Here is a 23874-nt window from a genome sequence, read left to right on the forward strand (position 1 = left end):
AAGGGCTTAATAGAGGGCTTAAAGTAAAAGGGCTTAATTTAATAATAATCTTATAGGATATTAAAGGTTCTTAGTTTCTTTAAGCTAAAAGGTAAGGGGAGATTATCTTATATATATAAAAGAAATAGCTTATACTTAATATACTTTATAATTCTTATAATTTTTTTATATAATAAAAGGCTTTTAATTTTTACTTAATTTAATTTATATAATATTAACTCTTTTCTTTTATAAGCTTAACTTTAAGTAATATAAGGTTATTTATACCCTTTAATTTTAAAGCTTATTAAAATTATTTAACTTATATTCTTATAATAAGAACTTTATACTTTTACTTAAAAAGTATTTATAAGGCTTTTAAGTTTAATACTTTTTAATTAATTAATTTTTTTACTTAATTAAGTACTTTATATTATTATTATTAATTTATTAAAAGTTTTTAATTACTTTTACTTAATAATTTTTATTTATCTTAATAAATAACGCGTTTTATAAAATTTATATAATATTAAAAGCTTTTTAATTATTATTTATATAAAATAGTTTAATTAAAAAGATATAAAAGAAATTATAAATTCTTTAAGAAGCTAATAAAGTTAATTATATTATTATTAAAAAGATTACTTTAATTATCTTAAAAAGTTTTAATATTTTCTTATTTAATTTCTTAATAAGTTACTTTATCTTAATATTTTAAGTATTTAATATTATAAGTTAATTTACTTTATATTTAAAGGCTTTTATATATTATTAATTAAATTAATCTTCTATTTATTATTAGCTTTATTTTAAATATTTCTTAGCTTTCTTATATACTTAAATTATTTAATAAAAGTATAATTTACTTTTAAGGTTTTTAGGTTCTTCTTATAATATAAATAGATTACTTATTAAAGAGTAAAAGTTATAATTCGCGTAAAATAACGTTATTTTAATTAAGATTAATATAAAGTTATTATATAGAAATTTTACTATTAAAAGAAAATCTTTTTAATTTAATATTTTATAATTTATAAAGGCTTAAAGATATACTTTAAGGGTTTAATTTATACGCTTTATTTATTTATTTATAAATAAAAGATAATACTTATTTAACTCTTAATTTTTATAAGCTTAAGAAAGTTAATTTATAAGTATACTATAAATTATAAGTTTTTATTTAATATAATATCTTATAATACCTTATAATACTTTTAGTAAATTTAAGTAAAGATTTAAATTAAGTCTTTTATTTTCTTTTCTTCTATTAAAAGAGATATAAAGTAAGTTATTTTAATAAAGAAATTTATTATAACTTAAATTAAGTTATATTCGTTTAATAAGAGTAGGTTTATAATAAAGTTTATTATTATTAATTATTAAAGCTAATAATAAAGTTTTAATAATTAAAGAAGTTTAAAGGCTATATATTATAAGTTCTTATTTCTTTAATATTAAAGATAATTATATATATAGTTTTTAATTATTATCTTTATATTTAACTATTAAAAGTATCTTATAATTAACTTTATTATTTTATTTATATTAAAGTAATTTATTACCTTAAAGTTATATTTTAACTTTAAGATTTTCTTTTAAATAACTTTTAAAACTTAAAGATAACCTTTCTTATATAAGAGATTATTCTTAATTATTATTATTTTTTATAGCTTTCTTAATTCTTTTTAATAGGTAAAGTTATTCTTTATTAATACTTAAAGTTATTAAAGAAAGTAAAGGTTTTATCTCTTTACTATTAAGTTATAAATTTAATTTAATATTAATAGAGTTATTAAAGAAAAATAAAAGTATCTCTTTTATAAGACTATTAATATTAATTAATTTTTACCTTCTCTTTTATTTAGCTTATATTAAGAGAGTTAAGAAAGAATATTTACTTTATTATTAGACTTTTTTAGCTAATAATTAATAATAAATTAGAATTCTATTAACTTTTAAGCCTATTAAGCTTAATAGTAATTAAGGACTTTAATTATTATAAAGTAATTAAAATTCTAGTAATTAAAGTAAATCTTAATATAATATATAATACTCTTTAAGTATTAATATTAGTATTTAAAAAAGTTTATTATAGTTAAAAGCTTTTTATTATATATCTTATAGTTTATTTTTCTTAATAATAGCTTTCTTAAATAAAATATTATAAGATATTACTTTTTATTAGAACCTTTTTTAAAAGAGTATTACGCTTAAAGTAAAGTTTAAGGTATTTACTTTAACCTAAAAAGATAAAGCTAAGTTAAAATAAATTAAAATTAAAGCTATATAAAAGGTTACTTTAAGCTAATTAAAGGTATTTTATATCTTTATTATTTAAGCTTAAGGTTTTAACACGTTTATAAGAGGTTTAAAACCCCTTAATAAATTATTAATAAAAATTAATAAATCCTATAAATTTCTAAATATTCTTAGCATTTTTAAGCGTTTCTTATACGCGAATATATTTAACCTTTTTCTTAGATATTAAAATACTTTTTATAAAGATAATATAATTAAGAAATTTTACTTTTAATACTCTTTAATATTATTTTTAAGGGGCTATTATTAGATTATATTAAAAGAGATAAGTAAGTATCTCTTTAATTATAATATTATATTCTTTAATAAAGCTTATATAAATAAGAATATTATTTAAGTATATTAAAATATTAGCGTTAATTAAATCTTAGAAAATACTATTTATTATTACTTAAAAGGTAATAAAGGCGTTAATAAGATCTAATAGTATTATTATATATTTAAAGAGATTATATTTACACTTAAAAGCTATCTTTTATTCGTAGCCTTTTACTATATATATAAGATTAAATTTAATTTTAAGGTTAATTTTTAAGAAAATTATAGCTTCTTATAAGTAATTTTAAAGCTTATAAATAAGTAATATTAAATACCTAATAAATACTATAACTTTATTTAAATCTTTATAATTAATAATTAATTAAAGTAAGTCTTTTAAGTCTTTCTTATTTATAAATATTAAAGAGACGCTATAAAATACTTTAGATTTTCTAATTTAGTTAAATTTAAGTATTTTATTTAATTAAGAATAAAAATCTTTAAGTTCTTAAATAAATATAATAAAAAGAGATTTTTATAGTTTATTAGCCTAAACGTAATACACATATACACCTATAACTTTATACGTGGTATTACGATCTAATTACTTTTTAATTCTTATAACTTACTTCTTAAGAATAATAAGGTTCCTAAATAAGTAATAAATTAATTTAAATAAAGTAATTAAATGCTTTTAAAATACTAGTAATTTTAATTATATATATTTTAAGCTATAGCTTATTATAAGTGTAAATAAGTACTTAAATAACCTAAATAATTTACCTATATAATATAAGCTTATATAAGGTTAATTAAAAGACTTAATAAAATATTAATAAAAGACCTTATAAAACTAATTATAAAAGTAAAACTTATTAAATTAAAGACTTATACGTGTGCTTATTCTCTTATATTAATAATATAACTATAATTAAATATACTATTTAACTTTCTTTTACTTATAAGTATAAATACTATTATATAAATTCTCTTTAAACGAGTAAAGCTTATTACTTTTATAAGTTAATAATAAGTAATAATAATTAAGTAAATTTATTATATAGTCTTTTAATTTATAAATTAATTATTTAATTATAGTTTTAACTCTCTTATCTTTTTACTTAACTTTAAAGTCTTTAATATTATTAGCTTAATTTTCTCTTTTTTTTTCTTTTTAACGTTAAAACGTTCTAGTCTTTTAAAGGCTCTTATAAAGTAATATCTTATAAATTTAATAATTATCTCTTAAAATAATTAGTAATATTTAATAATATTATATTAAAACTCTTTTTATATTAATTCTTTTAAAATTAAGTTTATAAAGCTTATACTTATAAGTAACCTATTATATATTAGTTATTTTTATACGTGCTCTTATAAAAGGTTTATTATATTATATATAGTTTTTTAAGTTAAAGAAAGGTAATAGTATTTTACTTAATTTATAAGAGCTTTACTTTAATTAAAGGTTATTATATTTAAAATTACTCTTTAAATATTTTCTTTATAATTAAAGTATTTATTTTTTATAGTTAATAATATAACGTTAATTTTTACTTTTTTCTTAGCCTTTTTAATTTCTTTAAGGTCTTTTAAGTAATTAAAGAGTTATTTAATAGTTAAAAGTTAATTTAATATTATTATTTTCTTTTCTTTAATTAAACTTTTATAAGATAATAATAAAGAGAGAAATAAACTAATATTAAATAATAAAAGTTAATTTATTAGTTTCTTTAATATTAATTTTAAAGGCTTTAAAGTTATAAGACTTTAAATATTATTCTCTTTATTATTACTCTTTTAATTAAAGTTATTAAAACTCTATTATTAAGGTATCTTTTTTAAGTTTAACGTAATAATATTCTTCTTTATCTTTTTTAAGACTTTTATAAGATTAATAACTTTCTTATTTATTTAATCTCTTATAACCTTAAAGTATTTAATAATTATATTAACCTTACACTTAATAATTAATTATTATAGGTTATTATAAGTAATTAAGTATTCCCTTAAAATTTTAAGCTACGTTTTTTTTATATAATATTATATTTTAAATATAATTATATTCTTATTAACTATAATTTATTTAATTAATCTTAAATAATTATATTATTATTAGTTAATATAAGTATTTTTTAAAATAAAGGCTTTAATTAGTATAATAGTATTCTTTTTTATTATAAGTACGTGTAATTTACCTTTACTTTTATAAAGACTTTAACTTAAGAATTTAAGGTTATTAACTTTCTCTTTTATTACTTTAAGATATACTTTAAGCTTATTTATAATTATATTTTATAGAATTTATAGGACTTTATTTACTCTTTTATTATTTATAATATAATTTTTCTTTAATAAATATAATTAATCTCTTAAATATAATTTATAATTACTTTTAACTAAGGTTTTCTCTTTAAGTAATATTATTTCTTAAATATAAATATTATTTAATTTAACTTATTTTCCTATTATTTTATTTAAGTAATAGCTTATAAGTTCTTTAAAGTAATTAATTAAAAATACTAGGTATATATAATTATATTTTTAGTTTTTAGTTTATAATATATATAATATTAGAATATAATTAAATTTATAAGGGTAATTTAATAATTAAAGCACTTATTATTATCTCTTAATAAATTACTTAAAACGTTAATTTTTACCTCTTATAAAAGAGTTAAATACGTATAATATTTTACGCTTATAATTAAATATAAAGTATATTTAATAGCTTAAAAAGTATATAAACTTTATAAAGAATTATATTTTCTTTTAATATATATAAATATTTTATAAATTATATTAAATGTTATATATAATATTTATTAAAGTATTATTAAGTCTTTTAATTTTATTATTAATTAATTTATATAATTTTTACTTAATAAGTTACTTAACTTATATAATAAATAAGTGTAATATAACGTTAAAAACCTTTTTAATTTCTCTTCTTATAATATAATCTCTTATTATTAATTTAAATTAATTTAATTAATAATTTAACTCTTTTTTAATATAGCTTTTAGCTATAAATTTATAAATTTCTATTAAGTAATTATTTTATAACTCTTTAAATATTATTATAGATATAAGTAATAATCCTTTATAATACTTATTAAAAATTTTTAAGTTCTTATAAACTTTACGCTTATAATTCTATTACTTTTATAGTTAATATAATAATAATTAAAAGAGGTAAAGGTTAATAAGGTTTTACTTAATAAGTAATTTCTCTCTTTTTATATAAAACTTATTAGTATATATAAAGTACGTTCTTTTATATATAATAATAGTTATATTTTTAATCTTTAAAAATAAGTATACTTAATTCTTTTTTAATTTAATAACGTTAACTTATACTTATATTTAAGTAATTATAATTAAATACTTTATAAGTTTAATTTCTTTAAAGATATTCTTTTTAATTTAAAAATACTTAAAGAGCTTAAATACTTAATTTAATTAATACTTAAATATCTTTTTATAAGGTTTCTTATACCTTATAAGCGAGACTTAAAGGGTAAGTAAGCTAAAAGATTTAATCTTTAATAGCTTAAACTTAATATTATATAAAATAATAAGTAAAGAAAATTTATAATACTTTTAATAATAATAATATTAAGGGTTATAAAGCTTTAAAAAGAAAAGATATAAAGGTTATATTATATTAAAGAGAAGAAAAGATATTAATATATATAAAAGATAAAAAAATTAAATACTTAAGAGGTATAAAGAGTACTTTTTTATACTTATAATATATAATATTATAGCTTTAAGTATTTTATTTAAACTTTATAATAAATTATTATATAATTTTTTACTTAATATTACTTAATTATTAGTTTTTCTCTTTTATAACTATTTTCTTTTAATATCTCTTTTTTTTATCTCTTAATTATTTAATTATAAGTAATTAAGTTTATTATATTTATAAGAATCTTTTAAACGTTATTTTAATTACCTTAAAAATAATTCTTAAAAATAAATTTATATTCTTTATTATTATTAAGATTTAATAAGATTATAATAATAAGCTTTAAGTTAATTCTTTTATTATTTATTAAATACTTTACTTTTTTTTATTTAATTAAGGTTTCTTTTAAGTATATATTAATTTTCTTTAACTTAAATATACCTTTTACTTTTAGGTTTATAATAAGTGTAACCTTAAATAAGATAATACTTTTATATATATTAAAATAATTATTTATATAAAGCCTTTAAAGAGTACTCTCTTAAATAAAGCTAATTATTAAAGTAAAATAAGGCTCTTTAATTATTTTTATTAGTTTATTCTTAATAAACTTAAAGATAATAATTTTTATACTAAAAAATACTCTATTATTAGCCTTATAATATAATTCTTATTTTTATTAAAATAGCTTATTTTAATAGTTAATTTCTCTTAATTATAATTAATTACTTTAAGCGCGTTTATACTTTACTTATTTTATTATATAAAAGATTAAATTATATTTTATACTTTAATTACTTTAACTTCTTTAAGAAAATTATTATTATATTTAAAGAATATATTATAACTTCTTTTTATAATTATATATTCTTTAAAATATATTTATATAAGCCTTATAATAATTACGTTTAAAATAACTCTTATATTACTAATAACGTTTATACTTAGCTTATAAGCCTTATAATTTTAATTATAATTTCTTATTTAAGCCTTTTCTTAAAAAGAATTACTTATCTTTAATTATTAAGGTATATATTAATTTAAATATTTCTTTTTATATTACTTTAAAGAATACTTTACGTATTATAATTAATTACTCTTATTCTTATAATAATAAGAGACTTATTAAAGCTATTACTTATAAGGTAATTAAGAAACTTAATAAGAAGATAAAGAAGAATACTAAATTTAAGATATAAGCAGAGCATTAATAAAAAAACTACACTACATATAGTTTTTTAGTGTAGTTTTTAGTGTAGTGTAATTTTTATAGTTTTAGTGTAGTTTAACTACACTATAATTACATTTATAGTGTAATGTATAATTATAAAGGGAAATTTTAATTATAAATATAACGTTAATTATAAGACTTATAAGGTTATAATTATTATACTTAAATAAAGCTAATTTAGCTCTTTATAATGCATTAGATTTTATACGTATAACTTATAAATCAAGCGAGTTATAATAGGTTAAATCTTAGCTAAAAATTAAGATCCACTTTTTTAAAATAAGCAATATCTCGCTTAATATCCACATTTTAAGGTTATTTTTTAAAGATTTAAAATCACGTGATTTTTAGCTTTATTTTAATATATAATATGCTTATATAAGCTTTTTTTTAGTAAAACTTTTTTTATAATAAAATTTAAAAATAAAAGAGTTAAGTAAGAAATATAAAATCTATTATAATATAAGAAATAATATATATAAAAAGAAAGTATAAAATGATATTTTATATGAAAAATTTCAAGGTATTTAAATATATTATTTATAACTTTAATATATTTCTTAAAACTTTAATATTTAATATTTTATATTTAAGTTATAGGGTAATACTATAAATATTTTCATGTTATAAGATATTTATATGTAAATAATAGAAATTTTTAAATTTATTATATTTAGAATATTTTACTTATAATAATAATATAAAATAATACTTGCTTACTTAATATAATTCCCTTATAATTCCCTTTTATTTTATTTTTATTTTATTTTTATTAGTTTTTTAATCCCTATTTTTAGCTTATTCAAGCTAGCTAATCCCTGCTTACTAATACTAATATTAGTAAGTAAATTTGGCTCTATTTTAGCTTATTAATTATATTAGCTAATAATAGCTTATAAATTAATTAACACTATATATTACACTAATTTTTAAAATGTAATGTAGTATAGTAAAACTATACTATATTATACTACACTAAAATTCACTAAAAACTATAAAACTATACTACTTTTAATACTTTAAATATAAGCGAAATAAGCTATATTTTACTAATACTTTAACTTTACTTTATATAATTAATTAATTTATATCTTATTTTATTAACTTTTATCTCTCTTTTAAATACTTATATTATCTTTTCTTAATATTAATACCTTTTACTTCTTTTAGCTTACTTAATTTACTTTATAATGTCTCTTATTAATTATAATTTATAAAAGGTTTAGGTAATATTAAGCTTTTTAATAAGAAGTTTTATCTTAAAGTAATAAAGCTTATTTACTTCTCTCTTTATAATTAATATAATAGATTAGTTTAATAATTACTTTTTTAGCTTATAATTATTCTTATAATATACTAGATTATTTAATCTTTTTATACTCTTAATTATCTTAGCTTTAAGTACTTATAATTAAGGTTAATTATTAAATAATTAAGTCTATTAATAATTAATATTATTAATTATAAATAATAATAAAATAGCTTTTATCTTTAAGTTAAAACCTAATACTTTTAAGCTTTATTTAATTATAAAAAATTAAAATTACTTATATTAAAGTTATACTTATATAAGTCTTATATAATAATTATATAATTCTTAAAGTAAAATTATATATTTTTTATTAAACTTTTATAATTTTTAATATTAATTTATATAAGTTAAAATAAAGGTAAGTTCTTAAATTTTTAAGCTATTTTAATAGTTCTTTTATTAACTTACTTACGTTTAATATAAGTATTATCTTTTATCTTTTATTTTAAGCGTTTATTTCTTCTTTAATTAACGTTTTCTTACTTTTTAAAAGTACTTAAGTATTATTAATATATTTATTAATCTTTCTTTTTTTAGCTTTTATCTTTTACTTTAATTATAGCCTTTTTTTTAAGATAAAATAATTAAGAATAATAATTTTATCTTTAAAATAAGTATTCTTAGCTTTAATTAATTAATATATTTATTAAGATAAACTTATCTCTTTTCTTAGCTATAATAAAAGGTAATTAAATCTTAAGATATTATTATAAGTATTATTTAAGTGAAAGTATAATCTTTATCTTTTTATTTTTAAGCTTTTTTACTTAATTTTTAATTAAGTTAACTTTATCTTTAATCTTAATTATTTAATCACTTATATTATAAGTAAATTAACTTAAGTAAAGTCTCTTAATCTTTTTATTACTCTTTATAATATTTAAGTTTAGCTCTTTTTATTTCTTTAATAATTAATTATTTATTATAAAGAACTATTAATTATTCTTATTAAGCGTAAACTTCTTTAAATAATTACCTAAGATTATTTTACTTAATATAATCTTATTTAATATTTTAATTTAATAAGCTCTTAAAATAATAATATAATTAATAATTTTAAAATAAGCTATTTTATTCTATAATAAGCTTTTTAATTATAAATATATTAATACTTCTTTAAATATTATAAATAAGTATAAGATTATTTAAATTTAATTAATCTTTATCTCTTTTAATTAACGTAACTTATAAGTAATTAATTTATTTAATTAACTTTCTCTTAAATTTATATACTTTTTTCTTAGCTTTTATAACGTTTTTTACTTTTTATTATAATAAGTATACTTTTACTTTAAAGAGATTTTATTTTAATTTTATTTTATTTTATTTAATTAGCCTTTAAGTAAAAAACTTAACTTTTAAAGATAATATAAGCTTTTATTTATAAATATAATAAAACGTAAATTTTCTATAAAATACTTAAATAATTATTCTATTTACTAGTAATACTCTTATTAAATATTAGTATTATTTTTTAGTTAATTTTTTTATCTTAAATATAATTAAGGTTAAAGATTAATACTTAGCTTTTATAATTATATTAGCTTTTAAGTTATATTTAAATATTTAAATTCTATAAGCTTTAATATTCTTAAGAGCTTCTCTTAAATTATCTTATATTTTTAAGCTATTATAATAAATAATATACTTATAATCTTTAAATTTAATAAGTATTTTATTTAAAAACTTTTTTATTATTAATATATTTACTTTATAAATTAATTTTACTTTAATTTAATTAATAAAGTTATACTTAGCTTTAAGTAAGTAATTAAAACTATAATTAAATAATAAATATTAAGTGTTAATATATATTTTACTTATAGAGTTTTTTAAAGTTATTAGTATTAATATCTCTTATAATTATTATAATATAAATTACTAGTAAGTCTTATAATATACTATTATTTCTTTAATTATATTCTATATTATTTACTATTAATACTATTACTTAACTACTTAATAAATTACCTTAATACCTTTATAGCTTATAATTTTATAAATCTTTTTAATTATTAATCTTTAATAGTTTAATTTATTAATTATTAATACTAGTTCTTTTATTATTTTAATTAATTTCTTTTAAAGCTAACTATTTTTTATAAAGAATTACTTAGCTTTTATTCTTAGCTTTTTATATTTATTATTCTTAAAATTAATTAATCTTTTTAAGGTTAAGAGAAATTTTATAATTTAAAGGTATTTTAATAAGTAATTATTATACTTCTTTAACTTAAATATTAATACGTTTAAATAAAGGTTAATAAAATTCTTTATATTTCCTTTAACTTTTTAATTTATTTAATTTAATAGGTTAAGCTCTTTTCTTAAGAGTTTATTCGTAATTTTATTAATAGCTTTAAGAATATATTTAATTATAAAATTAAATAATAGAATATAATTAATTTATTTAATAATTAATAAGCTTAATACATTATTAATAACTCTATTAATTTAATAAATTAAAACTTAAAAGTTAATTTTTAAAATAAAGTAAATATTATATAAATAAATTTTAAGCCTTTTTAAAGTATAAATAATAGCTTTATACTTTTATTTTATAATATTATACTTCTTTTTAGGTTTTATTTACGTTTTACTTTTATATCTTATCAAATAATATTTCTCTTTAATAATTTATAATAAAACGTATTTTTATTTTATATTATTAATATTAATTATTAATATAATCTCTTTATAATTCTTTAAGAGATTAAGTATTATAAGAATAAAAGCTTTTATTATTATATCTTTTAAGGTTTTTATTATTATTTATTAAGCTTTATCTTATTTTTATTTTATATTTTTTCTTAATAGTTTTATAATTAAGCTTATTATTTAAGTGTATCTCTTAATTTATACCTTATAATAGTTTATTAACCCTTAAAAAAATCTTATATTCTTTTAATCTTTATATATCTTTTATTTTAAATCTTAAGTATTCTTACTTTAATAAGCTTTTATTTATATATTTTATAAATATATTCTATTATAATAGCTATTTAATAATAAAACTTTAAGTTTAATATTAATATAATATAATCTATTAACTTAAAGTTTATAAGTACTTTATTAATATTAATTAAATGTTTTAATATAAATTTTCTTACTTTTAATAGTATCTTTTTATTATTATAAGTAATTATAAATTCTTTTATTATTATATTATTTATAAAAGAAACGTATATATTTAATATAAAATTATATAGAATTCTTTTTATAATTCTTAGAAATTAAGCTATTAAGTTTATAACTTCTTATAATAATATATATAATTATAATAAATCTATTAACGTAAAAATTATAATTATATTTTTACTTACTTTTATAAAAGCTACTTAATTATAGCTTAAAAGTAAGTTTATAATAAAGAGAATCTTATATATATTAAATCTTTTATTAAATTTATTTACTTTTAATAAGATATAAGTATTTTATATTATAACTTTATTATAATTAATTATTAAGAGAATAAGGTATACTTTTTTATTCTTTTTTTTTATTAAAAAGTAAAGATTTTAATATAACTTATAACTTTCTTTTAAATACTTATACTTTATCTTTTTCTTTAATTATTTAATTAATTTAACTTAAAGTTTTAATAATATAAAAATTAATTTTACTCTTTATACTTTATACTTAATTACCTTAATAACTTAAGAGAGTATAATAATAGAATTTACTTTATTATAATAAAATAAGTCTTATATAAGAGTTAATTTATAGTTTTTAAGAATAATCTTAAAAATATAAGCTTTCTTTAATTATAAGAAGTTCTTAACCCCTTTAAGTACTTAATTAAATATCTTTTAGCTTACTTTATTTTATAGAATATTATCTTTTAATTATACTTTATTAGCTTTTCTCTTATATATAATATTTACTTAAAAATTAATTATTTATATCTTTTAAAGCTTTTTTATTATTACCTTTATTTACTTACTCTATTTTTAATATACTTTTTTAATTATTAAAGCTATTATTTTCTTCTCTTTTTTAATAAATAAAGAAATAAACTCTTCTTTAAGTTTCTCTTTTAATAGCTTATAAAATTTATTATAAATATTAAATTTTTTATTAAAGGTTAAAGACACGTAAATAACTCTCTCTTTTCTCTCTTTTAATATCTTCTTTAATATTATTATATTATTTTTTTTATTATAAATTCTTATCTTTTTAGTCTTTTTAATTAAATTATTTATTAAGATTTTAATAATATTAAGTTTATAATTATAATAATTAAGCTATATATTTACGTATATAAAACTATAAAATACGTTTAATAGTTTAACTTTACTTTTATAAAGCCTTAAATTTAAGAATAAGTTTATCTTATTATTTATAATTTATATAATAGTATTAATCGCTTATAAATTAATTAATATAAACTCTTTTTCGTGTATTTTAAGTTTATTTTAGCTATTAAAAGCTTAATAAGTTAGCTTATTTTTAATACGTTTAACTATTATTAAGTTTATTTTAGCTTATATTATAATTATTTAATTACTATTTAGCACTTATTTTAATGTATTTAACTTACTTAAATTAAATGAAGCTAGCGTTTTATTATATATTTTTTATATTTAATATAATATACGTAATATTTAATTACGTTTAACCTTATTTAATACTTTAATATTAGGTAAATAATTGTCTTTTACTTACGTGTTCTTTTACCTTTTTAATATCTTTTAATTATTAAGATTAAATAATTTAAAAACTTTTAATATTTTTATTATAAGTAAGTAAGTTTTTAATTATATTTTATTAATTATATTTAATACTTCTTATATAATTAATTTTATTACTTAAAATATAATATATATAATATTAAATTTATATTAAATAAGTAACTCTTTACTCTTTTTATTATAATTAAATAATACTTAAGTAAGTCTTATAAATAATATATTTAAAATTAATAAAATATAAATAATATTTAACGTAATATATAAATAAATTAAAGTTTATATATTTTTAAGGTAAAAATAAGTTCTTATTTTCTTATATTATATAGTAGTATTTACGCTTATAAGTTAAAGGAAGTTAAATAGTATATTTAATTATAGCTACGTTATTAGTATAAGAGAATAGGTACACGTATAAGTCTTTAATTTTATAAGTTTCGCCTTTATAATTAAGTTTATAAGATCTTTTACTAATATTTTATTAAGTTATTTAATTAGCCTTATATAAGCTTATATTATATAGCTAAATTATTTAAGTTATTTAATTACTTATTTTTATATATAATAAGCTATAGCTTATAATACGTGTAATTAAAATTATAAGTATTTTAAAAGCATTTAATTACTCTATTTAAATTAATTTATTACTTATTTAAGAACCTTATTAGCCTTAAAAAGTAAGTTATAAGAATTAAAAAGTAACTAGATTATAATACCGCGTATAGAGTTACTAGTATATATATATATCGCATTTAAGCTAATAAAAATAGTGGTTTTACCTAGATAATATTTCTATTAAAAAAGAATTATTTAATCTCTTATAAAAGGCACTTCTTAGCTACTATAAAAACGAATTTAAATAGGTATAAAGGCCTAATAATATTTACGTTTAAGAGAATATAAAAGAATTACAACTATAATAAAATAAACTAAAATTAAGAAAGAAATAATAAGTAAGTTATAAAGATAATTTAAACTATTTAATTAAGTAAAGAGAAATTATAATAAAATAAAAATTATTATAATTAAGCTAAAAAGAAAGAGTTATCTTAAAGGTCTTTAATTAAAATAAGAACGTATTTACCCTTTAAATATTAATAAACTTATAGTTAAAAAGAAGACTCTTATTAGAGTAGCTTAAACTAATTAAAAAAGAATTAAAAAGAGAAAGAATTAATTAATTAATTAAAAGAATATAATATTTCTTATAGTATCTCTAGTAATTATAATCTTATAGTTAATTATAAGAAATAGTGCTATAACGTTTATTATCTTAGATTATAAGATTATCTTTATAATAAAATTATTTTTAAAAGAAATATAAAAGGTTATTCTTAAGTTAAGTAAATTAATATAAATATTTGTTAAATATAATTAATTAAATAATTAAAAAGAATTTAAAAGAAAAGATTTTATTAATTTATTTATTATTAATTAATAAGAAGTTATTAAGAAGAACTTATATTCTTATTAATAATACTCTCTTTAAGAATTTAACTTAAAGAAAGAAAAGCTTATAATTAAAAAGCTAAATATTCTAAGATTAATTAATCCTATTATAACCTATAATAGAAACTTATTTAAAGCTATAAGCTAATAAAACTTTACCTTATTTACTAATATAAGCTTTAACTTTAAGGGATTTACTAAAATTCTTAAAGAAGCCTTAGGTAAATAAGAAATTCTAATTATATTTTAAAAAGCCTTTAAAGTTAAACCCTTTAATAGAGAAAATATCGTTAACTTTTTAAAGGAATTTAAGAAGAAGATAATTATCTTAGCTATTTTAAAGAAAAAGTAAATAAAGATATTAGAACGTAATATTACTTCTCTTAAAAGAACGCGCGTTAAAACCCTTATAATTACTAGTAATTAAAATAAAGCTAAGAAGAAACTTCTCTTATAGTATAATATAATTAATTAAAATTAAATAAAAACTATAATAAATAAGCTAAAAAGTCTTAATACCTAGCATTTAAAAGAGATTTTTAAGACTCTTTATTAATTATACCTTTATTAAAGCTTATAAAGTAAAGCTAAATCTTTTACGTGAATAAAATCTATCTCTTAATTAAATACCCTATATAAAGCCTTACTTAACTATTTAATTATAAGCTTTATAAATAAAAAAGAGTATTTATAAAGTAAAATTATCTTAAAAAAGTATATTATTCTTTAAAGTAAGCTAAATAAGTATATATAAGTTAAGCTTAAGCTTATAAATTATAACTTAATTATACTAGAATTAAAGCACTTACTTTAAGACTAAAAGTATACCTTAAAAACTATTTATAAACTAATAAAAGGTATTCTTAAAAGTAACTTAAATAATTATAAGAAGTAAAGCTTATATTAAAATAAATTTATATTTAAAGAAGTAAATAAAAATTAAAGAGAGAGTAAAGAATTTAACTTTATTATTAGTTCTTCTTTTAATTAAATAAATGAAATTATAAAGTAGCTTAAAAAGATAAAAATTACGTTAATTAAGTAAGCTAAAAGGTAAATTAACTTAAAAGAATAACTTAAGTAATACTAAAAGAACTTACCTTAAGAAAGTAATAAGCTTAATTAAAGTAATTAAAAATTAATTTAATTTAATTATATTTTTTTAATATTTAATATAGTATTAATTATAAAGAATTATATTAAAAATAATTAAAACGTAATAAGAACCTTAAATAAAGAAAATAATATACTCTTAATAAGTGTAAACGTAAAACTTTAAGTATTACTTATAAAAAGGCTTTAAGATATACTTAAATTAATTAATTATTAAATTAACTTTTAAGTAAACTTAATTCTATAACTTAAAGAGATTTTTAGGTATACGTAAAAGTTATTATACTTATAGGTATAACTTAATTATAAGAGAGTATCTCTTATATATATCTTAGTAAATAGTAGCTTATAGGGAAATATTATTAGTATAAAGTTTACCCTTTAAATAGGTTTAAAGATATATACGCTTATAAAGAATATATTTATAACCTTATTTTCTAGTAAGATTATATATATATATAAGAAGGTAAAAACCTGCTTTTACCTTAAAAATATATAGACTTTAATTTATTTATATATTATATTAAATACTATTTATATTCTATTAATTTTAAGTATATTATTTATAAGACTTATTTAGGTATTATTTAATTATAATAAAGAGAGTAAAGAGTTACTTATTTAATATAAATTTAATATTATACGTATTATATCTTAAATAATAGAATTAATTATATAAAAAGTATTAAATATAGCTAATAAAATACAGCTAAAAACTTACTTACTTATAATAAAAACATTAAAATTTTTTAAATTATTTAATCTTAATAATTAAAAGATATTAAGAAGGTAAGAGAATACGTAAGTAAAAAACTATTATTTACCTAGTATTAGTATATTAAATAAGGTTAAATATAGCTAAATATTATATATATTACGTTAAATATAAAAAATATATAATAAGATATTAGCTTTATTTAATTTAAGTAAGTTAAATACGTTAAAATAAGTATTAGATAATAATTAAATAACTAAAACGTAAGCTAAAATAAATCTAATAGTAGTTAAATATACTAAAGATAAGCTAACTTATTAGGCTTTTAATAGTTAAAATAAACCTAAAATATATGAAAAAGGGTTTATATTAATTGATTTATAAGCGGTTAATACTATTATATAAATTATAAATAATAAGGTAAACTTATTCTTAAGTTTAAAACTTTATAAAAGTAAAGTTAAACTATTAAATATATCTTATAGTTTTATATACGTAAATATATAAGTTAATTATTATAATTATAAACTTAACGTTCTTAAAATCTTAATTAATAACTTAATTAAGAAAATTAAAAAGATAAAAATTTATAATTAAAGAAATAATATAATAATATTAAAGAAGGTATTAAAAGAGAGAGAAAAGAGAGTTATTTACGTGTCTTTAACCTTTAATAAAGAATTTAATATTTATAATAAATTCTATAAGCTATTAAGAGAAGAACTTAAAAAAGAATTTATTTCTTTATTTATTAAGAAAGAAAAGAAAATACTAGCTTTAATAGTTAAAAAAGTATACTAGAAATAAAGTAAGTAAATAAAGGTAATAATAAAAAAGCTTTAAAAAGTATAAGTAATTAATCTTTAAGTAAATATTATATATAAGAGAAAAGCTAATAAAGTATAATTAAAAGATAATATTCTATTAAATAAATTAACCTTAAAAGATAATTATAATTAAAAAACTAAGAAATAAAAATAAGTTAAAGATTAAGTTAAAAAAGATAATAAGTACTTAAAATATATTATAAGAAAGTTCTTTAAATAATTAAGAGAATTTAAAGTAAGCTAAAAGATATTTAATTAAGTGCTTAAAGGGGTTAAGAACTTCTTATAATTAAAGAAAGCTTATATTTTTAAGATTATTCTTAAAAACTATAAATTAACTCTTATATAAGACTTATTTTATTATAATAAAGTAAATTCTATTATTATACTCTCTTAAGTTATTAAGGTAATTAAGTAGAAAGTATAAAGGGTAAAATTAATTTTTATATTATTAAAACTTTAAGTTAAATTAATTAAATTATTAAAGAAAAAGATAAAGTATAAGTATTTAAAAGAAAGCTATAAGTTATATTAAAACTCTTACTTTTTAATAAGAAAAAAGAATAAAAAAGTATACTTTATTCTCTTAATAATTAATTATAATAAGGTTATAATATAAGATACTTATATCTTATTAAAAGCGAATAAATATAATAAAAGATTTAATATATATAAGATTCTTTTAATTATAAACTTACTTTTAAGCTATAATTAAATAGCTCTTATAAAAGTAAGTAAAAATATAATTATAATCCTTACGTTAATAGGTTTATTATAATTATATATATTACTATAAGAAACTATAAACTTAATAGCTTAATTTCTAAGAATTATAAAAAGAATTTTATATAACCTTATACTAGATATATACGTTCCCTTTATAAATAATATAGCTATAAGAGAACCTACTATTACCTATAATAATAAAAAGATACTATTAAAAGTAAGAAAATTTATATTAGAATATTTAATTAATATTAATAAAGTACTTATAAACTTTAAGCTAATAGGTTATATTATATTAGTATTAAAATTAAAGTTCTATTATTAAATAGCTATTATAATAAAATTCCTTTATAAAACGTATAAATAAAAGCTTATTAAAGCAAGAATACTTAAGATTTTAAAATAAAAAACGTATAAAGATTAAAAGAATATAAGGTTCTTTTAAAAGCTAATAAACTATTATAAGGTATAAGTTAAAGGATACGCTTAAATAATAAGTTTAATTATTAAACTATTAAGAAAGAATATAAAGTAAAAATAAGGTAAAGCTTAATAAATAGTAATAGAAACCCTAAAAAATATAATAATAAAAGCCTTTATTCTTATAACATTTAATCTCTTAAAGAATTATAAAGAGATTATATTAATAGTTAATACTAATAATATAAAATAAAGATACGCTTTATTATAAATTATTAAAGAAAAAGGCTATTTAATAAGATATAAAAGTAAAACGTAAATAAAACCTAAAAAGAAGTATAATACTATAAAATAAGAGTATAAAGCTATTATTTATACTTTAAGAAAGCTTAAAATATATTTATATAGTATTTACTTTATTTTAAAGATTAACTTTTAAGTTTTAATTTATTAAATTAATAGAGTAGTTAATAATATATTAAGCTTATTAATTATTAAATAAATTAGCTATATTTTATTATTTAATTTTATAGTTAAATATATCTTTAAAGCTATTAATAGAATTACAAATAAACTTTTAAGAAAAGAGTTTAACCTATTAAATTAAATAAATTAAGAAGTTAAAGGGAATATAAAGGATTTTATTAACCTTTATTTAAACGTATTAGCGTTTAAGTTAAAGAAGTATAAAGATTACTTATTAAAGTACCTTTAAATTATAAAATTTCTTTTAATCTTAGAAAAACTAATTAATCTTAAGAATAATAAATATAAAAAGCTAAGAATAAGAGCTAAGTAATTCTTTATAAAAAATAGCTAGCTTTAAAAGAGATTAATTAAAATAATAAAAGAATTAATATTAATAGTTAATAAAGTAAACTATTAATAATTAATAATTAAAAAGATCTATAAGACTATAGGTTATAAGAGTACTAAGATAGTCTATTAAGTAGCTAAATAATAATATTAATAGTAAATAATATAAAATATAATTAAAGAAATGAAAGTATATTATAAGACTTATTAGTAATTTATATTATAGTAGCTATAAGAGATATTAATACTAGTAGCTCTTAAAAACTCTATAAGTAAAATATATATTAACACTTAATACCTATTATTTAATTATAGCTTTAATTATTTACTTAAAGCTAAGTGTAATCTTATTAGTTAAGTTAAAGTAAAATTAATTTATAAAGTAAACGTATTAATTATAAGAAAGTTCTTAAATAAAATACTTATTAAATTTAAAGTTTATAAGTATATTATTTATAATAATAGCTTAAAAATACAAGATAATTTAAGAGAAGCTCTTAAGAATATTAGGGCTTATAAAATCTAAATATTTAAATATAACCTAAAAGCTAATATAATTATAAAAGCTAGGTATTAATCTTTAGCCTTAGCTATATTTAAGATAAAAGAATTAGCTAGAAAATAATATTAGTATTTAATAAGAGTATTACTAGTAAGTAAAATAGCTATTTAAGCTTTTTATAGGAAATTAACGTTTTATTTTATTTATAAATAAAAGCTTATATTACCTTTAAAAGTTAAGTTTTTTATTTAAAGGTTAATTAAATAAAATAAGATAAAATTAAAATAAGATCTCTTTAAAGTAAGAGTATATTTACTATAATAAAAAGTAAAAGATATTATAAAAGCTAGGGAAAAGGTATATAAGTTTAAAAGAAAATTAATTAAATAAATTAATTACCTATAAGCTAGGTTAATTAAGAAAGATAAAGATTAATTAAATTTAAATAATCTTATTTTTATTTATAACGTTTAAAGAAGTATTAATATATTTATAACTAAAAAACTTACTATAAGATAAAATAGCTTGTTTAGAATTATTAGCTGCCCTATTATTTTAAGGGCTTATTAAATTAAAATACTAGATAGGGTTATATTAAGTAAAATAATCTTAGGCAATTATTTAAAGAAGTTTACGCCTAATAAGAATAGTTAATAGTTTTTTATAATAAATAATTAACTATTAAAGGAATAAAAATAGATAAACCTAAACGCTATAAAGAGTAATAAGAAGATTAAAAGACTTTACTTAAGCTAGTTTATTTATAATATAAGTAATTAAATAATTAAGACTAAAGATAAGGTTAACTTAACTAGACCTTGGAATGTATTGTATTTTTTGTATTTTTTACTATACTGTATTATATTGTATTATATTATAATATAATACAATATAATATATAAATAAAATACCTATAAATGTATTATTAGAATATATAATAATAAATTTTAGAAAATATATAATAATAAGAGATTTTTTTCTTATTATAATAATATAAAAATTATACTTAAAAGTCTACGTATTAATAAAATATTTTACTTTAAAAATAAAATAAATATAAAATATTATATAACTTTTTATATAAAATAAATAAAAAAATAAGGTTTTTTTAAGCTTTATAAAGACATTATAATATGTAAATTAAGTAAATATTTTTTAAATAATTTTTTTTACTTATATTATATATAAAAAACTAAAAAAATATATACTATATATTAATTATTTTAAAAATACTATTAAATAATAAATAAAAATATATATATAATATAAGATAATTATATAATAGTATATTCTTAATAATATATATTTTTTTTATTTTTCCTTTATTTATTACTAGTTTAAATTATTTATTATACTTTATATTTTAAATATTTTTATTAATATGATATAAACTATATATAAATTATATATTATAAAATTCTTTAGCTTTTTCTATACTTATTTATATATTTTATAATTATAAAATATTTACATATACTTATATATATTATAATATATATATATATATACATTAAAAATAAATTCTATGACTTTTATTATACTATATATTTAATCTATTATAACTCTACGAAAAAAAACGAATTTTATTATATTAATATCATTTAAAAGCTTATAATCTCAGCTATTTAAAAATAATATTTTTATTTATTTTTAATTAATAATTATAGAGATATTATATGTGGTATTTAGTAGTGTAAAGAAAGTAAAGTATTTAAGTTACCCCGCTTTAGGAAAAACGCCACATTCTATAAACTAGAATATCTCTACTAATAATAGGCTAAAATAGATAAAAATAGGACTAATTAATAGCTCTTTAAAAGCCTTATCTTTACATATTAAATGTATCTTTATACGTCTAATATTCCTAAAGTTATATTAACTTAAAGTTTAAAAATATAAATACTTCTTATAGTATATATATGTATATTTTAGGTGAAAAAACGCCTTAACGTAACACAACAAAAAGCCCTCTATACATTATAATTACACTAGTATATTCTACTATTTCATAATAGTTATATTTTATCTTGTAAATTTTTCACCGATTTCTATACGAATATACACGTTTTAGGGGTAAGTTAAGCATTAAAATAATGCCTGAAATTTAAAGTTTTTATAACATCTTTTATTATATTTAAACTCTATATATTAACTATATTATCTCTCTTTAAAGTTTAGAATTCTCTTTTTTTATACTAACACTTAAACACCTATAACTTAACTAATATCTTACTTTTAATAAAACTTTTTTTTTCACTAAATAACCCTACTTTCAGGGTATATAGTAACTACTTTTTTTACCTTAAAACCCTATCTTATTTATCATTAAAAATAGCTGAAAATCCCTTTAATTCTAAACCCAATTTATCTACGAATAATAACTCTACTACGAGTCTTCTAACGCTAAATTAATATTAAAATAACCCTAAAAATAATAAGAGCTATTAATTTAGTTTAAAATTATATATCTTTTAATATAATCTCTTTAATTTTCGATTATTAGAGATTAATTTTAATAAAGAAAGACTAATTTATTATTTTTACACTTAACTAGACTTTTTAGTCTTTTAATAGTGTTACACACTATAAAAAAAATATCCTTTTATTATAACCTTAAAAAACGAAGAAAATTCTAAATTAACGTGTAAGTTATTATCTTTAAACTATTCTTTTAATATATTAATATAATATTATAATATTCTAAAGATATTAATTACTAATCTATTAATATATAGTGCCTATTATTACGGAATCACCTTTATTATCCGAAATATTAGCTTAATCTAGTATATCTAGTAGTAAAAGAGGTAATAAAAGACCTAGACATAATACTATTATTAGTGAATTTTCTAAGGATACTACTCTTATGCTAGCTATTAAGTTTATGCTTTAAAATAACCTATCTTTTACTACTATTACTAGTAAAAGCTTTAAAAAGCTAATAAGCTATTATAATAAGTAAGTTTATAATATTATATTATATATTTAATAATATTATATTATATATTTAATAATATAATATATATTTAATAATATTAACTTATTTTAGTTAAGATACGAGCTTTTTTCACTATTAAAATATACTTTCTTATATAGATATTTTATATTTCAAAATAAAGAAGAATATAATTAATATAATTTAAAATTAAGTTAATAAATTAGGTTATATATTTATTTAATTTAATATTTAGACTTCTATTAATTCTAAATCTTATTTAAGAGTTATAGCTAATTAGCTAAACTTTAAATTTAATTTAAAATACTATTTAATTGGTTAGTTTATTATTTTTATTATATATTATATTATTATTTAACTTTTTAAACTAATTATATTTAGGATTTAAATATTTACCTAATACTTACACTAGAAGTTCTATTAATCTTTGTTTCAATTAATTATTATTAGAATATAATATAAAACTAGAAAAAATATTAAGGTAAGTTAATTATAAGGTTATTTTATAATATTTTATGATATTTTATTAACTTATTTTAAATTATAGTTTTACTAGAGATAATAGCTCTAATAATAACACTTTTCTTACCTCTTTTTTAAACTTTTATACGAAAAAAAACCTAAAACCTTTTAATATTCGTTGTATAGCTTATATTTTAAATATTATTGCTAAAGATATTATATTTACGTTTATTACTAAATTAATAACATTTAAAAATATTAAAAAATACAAAAATAGCGAGCTCTTATACTTTTTAATTAAAGAATTTAATTAATTATCTTCTGAAAAATAAAAACAATTTTCTAATTTACTTCTAGGTATTTTAAGTTTTTTTTTATTATATTTATATATTTTCAAGCTAATTATT

Source organism: Metarhizium acridum (assembly GCF_019434415.1).
Source record: "Metarhizium acridum strain ARSEF 324 chromosome Unknown scaffold_255, whole genome shotgun sequence".
Taxonomy (NCBI): domain Eukaryota; kingdom Fungi; phylum Ascomycota; class Sordariomycetes; order Hypocreales; family Clavicipitaceae; genus Metarhizium; species Metarhizium acridum.